The following is a 5,867-nucleotide window of genomic DNA, read 5'->3' as shown; positions in this document are numbered from 1 at the left end:
CAAAGCATCAAAAGTTTGCAATAGTATACATAATCAAGCAACAATCAAATCACCCTCTTTGATGACATTATAATACCTCAACCTGAAATTTAATCTAGTTATTGGCTATGAAATATTCAACAGGTCAATAAACAACTAAAAAATAATCTAGATATCTTATTAATTGAAGGATAAAGGACTTTGACAATATTTGAATTATCAAAATCAGTTCTCTAGAAAGAAGCCATCGAAATGCTGAAGAATAAATTCCACAGTATAAATAGCACCAGAATGAAACTAATCAAACCAGGACACTTAGGAATACAAATAAATATTGTAAGTTTAATCAAAGGCAGCATGGTAATTATGCAGGTATAATCTTATAGACAGAAGCTTTTTCTCTCCTAAGTGATAAACATGGCTAATAGTTTCAAGCAATCATCATGGTTAGCCGTAACAATTAGTCTATTTATGCAACTGTTTTACGACCACCAACCCAGTCCCAAAAAGCAAAAGCATTAGCGGGGTCGATCCTAAACTCCTTTACAAGCTTTGTCAACAAATAATTTGCAATCAGCATATAGAATGAAATAAGGGTGAAGTAAATCAGTAGGCCTTACACTTCTATTAATGACATTGTATTGAAACGTTAACTTTTAAGCAAATAAATAACAAAATTGGAAAGGTACGCAGGACAGGTTTCAGATAATTGCCTCCATAATATATTAACCTAAGGATGCATATCTTGAATTTATAGCTTTTACTTCTCACAATCTTTGAAAATGTCAACAAGAAGTATGAGATAACAGATTCCTAAGTTAAACTAAGAGTTAATGCAGTCTATTATTATGTTGGATTGCAATGGCAAATCCAGAAGTACCGTTAGATTTGTGCTGACAGGCACCATATATTTTGCAACTGCTTGAGGCCTGAAATCGGAAAAAACATAATAAATTTGCATCAGATGAAGAAATTATGGAGAGAAGATTTACAAACAAGTAAAGGTGAAATCATGCTAACCCCAAGAGAAGCTGCAATCCACTGCCTCAGAGTTCGAGCATTCAACATTGTTTCTGCTGTTGTAAAAGTCTTTGAAACTGCAACAACTGTTTTTGCCAGAAATGGAAAAAATACATTATTAAAAAGTAGAGAAAACAAAAGGTAAAAAAAGAAGAGCAGGATATCAATGTCACGGAAAGGGTTACAAGGACACACATGCGCATCTCTACACAAACGAGCACACATGCCACGGAAAGACTTTTCCATCCTATCATGGAGAATAAAGAAGTTAGATTAAAATAAAAAACTAATTGTAAGGCATATAAGCATTTGTATCTATTCATGTCAAACCATTAGTGTGGTTGTAGCTTATTGAACTGCCATTTGAGTTGTGCATATTTAAATCCTCTAAACAACTTCTCTCTATAACAAAAGCATAGAGAGACTTTGGTCGACGCCTCGGTGAATCAGCCCCCCTGCGGATTGGAGGAGATCGCCTCCGTGGAGGAGAAAGTGGTTTCCTCCGTGGAGAAGCTGATAATGTAAAACAAAAAATAAGAACAAAAATCAAACTCTATTACAAAAATGCATAGCACATAAATATGAAAAAACTATGCCAAATAAGTAATTTAGTAGTTCAAAAATGGCCTACAAGTATATAAAAATATTAAAAAGAAGCATGAACAAAAAAATTTCAAATAGTAAAACAAATAACTCATTGCACAATAGTTTCATGAATGACTAGTTGACTACAAACTCTCAATACCTTGGCTTTTGCTTGGATAAAGTCATCCAATTTTAGGGACCTTAGAGAAGGTCTTGGACTAGTTGCACCTCCCTGATCAACAAAGGATAGTTATATTAGGGTAACGAAAAAATGCCAGAAGGCAAAACAAAGAACATTTTCGCATAGAGAGCTGGATAGTTGAAAGAAAATAGAATAGAAAGACATAATGTGAGTATGATCTAATCCTTACTTAAAGGATTTAACAAATGACAATGCCACACTTTAACTCTAACTAGCTCTTTATACTAGTTTTACAAGTCCAATCTCAATGCTAACCAATTCTCTAGTCATGATGTTACCAGATTCACTATTGTTATAATCCACGCATTCATAGGGTTTACTATGTTCACAATCTATTTTCCACAAGTTCTCTATATTGAACATGCTTAATTCATAATCACATAATGTCATTTTCCCTATAATGCATGAGTATAATACAATTCATATATATATGTATGCTCAATAAGGTCACATAGATATAAAGAGAGATTCGAAGATTTCGGATAGCACCACCCACCTCATAGGGATGCCGAAAAGTCAAAGCTAACGTCTCAAAACATGTAAACACCTAGCCCCCATGACTCAATGCCAAAACAGCTAGAACGAAGCGTTTCTTAAATAGCGCGTCGTAGGTCCGTCAGAATGTCAACTCAAACTCCCGAGCATGTTTAACCTTCATTCATAGAAGAATAAAAGAGATTAAACTTGAGTTATATTCTAATTCCTACAACTTTGCATTTCAACCCCCATTTGTCTACATAGTATCAATATATACTTACCTATAGTTAATTCTATAGGTTTATAGCAAGTAGAGACTTTAGTACTTCTCTAATTCCATGTCTCTACAGCAATTACCCTCATTCCAATTCAGAATTGAAAACTAGCTTAATTCAGTTTTTCCTTTTAACACTATGCATATATACCTCTACACATAGCATCAGCTAGTTCTAGTGGGTTCAAACTAAGAATTCACCAATGCAGATTTGAGTTTTTCATTAGCTCAAATACCCATTGAACTCCTAATTAACATCCCTTTGTTATAATTAACCAACTTCTAATCATAACATAATTATATGTAACTTAATTTGCTGCCCAATCAATTTATTCTCAACTCCAATAGCAAGTATTTCTAATGCTGAAATTCTGCATTTGCTGAAATTCAGTTCATGCTGAAATTCTGCATTTGTTTGCTTCACAGCTCACTTAGGAATCATCTTTATAACACCCAACACTACTCAATTCAGGGATAAACACTATTCTTACCTGAATTAGAAGCTTCACTAAGTTGCTCTCAGCTTTCTAAAGCTTCCTTTCAGCTTAGAACACCAAAAGAAGCTCCACCAAAGTTGTAATTTCAGCACTTCAACATTTCCCCTCTCAGCCCTTTATATAAGGTTAAAGTAAGTGATTCTAATATTTACAATTCCATTTTTGAGTAATTCATATCACTTAAACCAAGGAATAATTATCCATTTTACCTAGCTTCAAGGCTCCACTAGATTTTTTGAAATTCGAAACACCAAAGAAGCTCCCTCAGGTCCTCTCTCAATCTGGGCGCCCAAAACCTCCACAAGGCAGCCCACCAACAGCTTCTACTTGAATTTCTGCATACATACATCAATTTTAACCATTTAGAGGCTTCTATGAACCAATTACCCTTGTCCTAGCTGAGAAGCAAGTCTTCTACCTCGAACTCTAAGCTTCCTCAGCTGGTTTCCCACTTCGGCAGCTCCTATCAAGTCCAAAACCCAAGTCTGCCAAGATCACTTTGGAAATCAGCTTCACAATCACTAATACTACTCAACCAGGGAATTAGGCATCAAGCTTACCTGGATTTAAAGCTTCCCCAAGGGATTTCTCAGCTCCAAAAGCCTTCTTTTCAGTCCCACAGAGTTTCTTCTTAGCTCCAACAGCAAGAAAACTCAACTTCACAAGCTTTTCTTCACTTCTCTGCTCCAAAGGCTGAGAAAGAAAGAAAGGAGAAAAAAAATGAAAAGAAGCATTGGAGAGGGGTGCTGGGTACGTGGACATTTTCCAGGGGGCTGGGGTTAAGTGGTAAGAACAAGCAATTGCTCTTTAACCCTTCAATTCAGCAAAAGTGCATTACAATCCTGCAGTTTACATTTCAGTCCCTACAGGTTCGCAATTCAGTCCCTGCTGGCAGCAGCAGCTTTGACAACTCGTTTCTCACATCCAGCTCACTCCGAATTCATCCAAACACTTCCAAAACATGCTAAACTCTATACCCAAGCTACAAATTTAATTTGGAAGCATTTAATTTCCATTTTTGCATCATCTTGGTCATTTTGATCAAGATTAGCAATGTAGTCAGGTTTCGACATATTACAAATAATCTTTAAGATTTTCGTTCAGTTCCCAACGTTAGGAAGGTCCACAAATATCCTACACATAAGAGAGATATTTAAACTAAGCGGAAAGAAAGAGGAGAACAATTTATCTGTGTGAAGTACCTTCTAGGCAAGGGGCATATCAATAAAGATGTAATTTACCTTTGATGTAACAGCTAAACCAGTTACGCTAATAAAATTTGCAACTATTCATATAGAAAGCTTTCTATGTGAAGAAACTATATCACCAGCTACGATGTATGAAATCCTCAAAATGCTACATTGATGACTATACAAGGATATCACACTTGACATCTCAAGTCATAATAAGCACTAGTCACTGCCACTATTCATTTAGGAAGCCACATTAAGTACAATATACTAGCGGCTGTGGTGTATGGAATCCGCAAGATGCTACATTGATGACTAGACAAGAATCTGACACTTGACTTCTCAAGTCATAACATAGGGTGACTCATCTAGTGATAAATTTATTATTTTGGAAGCACAAAGTCCAGAACTTAACACACCAGCAATACTTTACTCAGCAAAAGTAGTGACCAAGAGACTCGTGACATTAAGAGAATCAAATCAACCAATTCTCAACATTCACATTCACTTGCAAAAAACATCACCTAAAGTAGTCTTTAGACTCACTCATACAACCAAAAAACCACAAGCATCAAAAACTTCAAGCAAAAGCATGTTCCAACTACATTAAACTATTAGTTACCAAAATTCCATGCCAAACTCACCAATTAATCGAAGAAAGAGGTTGATCAATCCACAGCAAAGAGAATGATATGAGAGATTCATAGAGATGTAAGATGAGAACAATTAGAGTAGAAGCTTCTTTATATAGTTATAAACTAGTAAAATAACATATGCAAAATCATATCAAAAAGACCACTGTAAGTACTTAGATACCAGGCCAAATACCTAAACAATCTGTGCTTCATATAGCTTGAAGCGTCATTCGCAAAATCATGATTCCGATGCTCCAAAGAATCAAGAAGCTCTAAAATACTCATAACCAATGGAATCAATAAACGGTACTTTAATTTTGTAAGTGTAGATCAGAACCAATGGAATGAACCAACAATCTGGTTGCTAACAGTGATTGAACCACTGATTATTCTACACATGGTTCACTTGGTTGATGAATAAGTAGAAGTGCCTTGCTATTATGATGAAGTTAACCGAAGAATTCAAAATAGTAGAACCAAATGTCACACGTTTTATAGATTGAGAACCAAAATATAATCTATTCTAGTAAAATAAAAAACGAGTCCCACATGGTGCACCGCTTCCGCGGCCTAGACCTAGACCCGCCCTACCTCCCCTGCTAGTTCGTCATGGAGCCGCACACCTTCCCCTTCGCGTAATCGCGGTTAGAGGGGAAGTTCCAGCTCAAGGACTAGGCTTAGCTGCCGGTCCTATCGGGACAGTTCAAGAAGCGGGTGGAGACCCTCCTGCTCAAGCTCATGCACGGGAGGAGGCTACCGGGATTAACTCTAGCGGGAAAAACCCCAAACATAGCCACTCTAGCCCCTTGTTTGGGATCGAGGAGGAGGAGGAGGAGAAGGAGACGTATAAGTATAGGACTATGAAACCTCAAAGAACTATAGCGTCTATTAATGCTGCGAACGGTGACACCATCAGGCTACCTAATTTGAGAGTAACGTTCCACCATAAAATATAGAAAAATAAGTTCCTGATAATAATAAAAAATAAATAATATAGTAAAAAAAAGG

At 36.4% G+C, this 5,867-nt stretch overlaps 1 long non-coding RNA gene across 2 annotated transcripts; it reads right to left on the bottom strand.

The window, feature by feature from the left end:
• LOC109707270 lies at positions 50-4,865 on the bottom strand. 2 transcript variants are annotated; one of them, XR_002215450.1, is made up of 10 exons: positions 3,595-4,865; positions 3,453-3,519; positions 3,244-3,369; positions 3,029-3,148; positions 2,283-2,438; positions 1,745-1,816; positions 1,330-1,512; positions 1,195-1,246; positions 1,000-1,085; positions 50-908 (listed from the first exon to the last, which is right to left on the bottom strand). It is a non-coding gene; the product is annotated as an uncharacterized LOC109707270 (long non-coding RNA). The 2 variants fall into 2 exon arrangements; XR_002215451.1 differs by lacking the exon at positions 2,283-2,438 and having other exon boundaries at positions 3,453-3,497; positions 3,595-3,755.

This window comes from Ananas comosus, linkage group 3 (genome assembly GCF_001540865.1).
Source record: "Ananas comosus cultivar F153 linkage group 3, ASM154086v1, whole genome shotgun sequence".
NCBI classification, from domain to species: Eukaryota; Viridiplantae; Streptophyta; class Magnoliopsida; order Poales; family Bromeliaceae; genus Ananas; species Ananas comosus.
The sequence above is the reverse complement of the archived record's forward strand: the minus strand, read 5'-3'. Positions and strand labels throughout refer to the sequence as shown.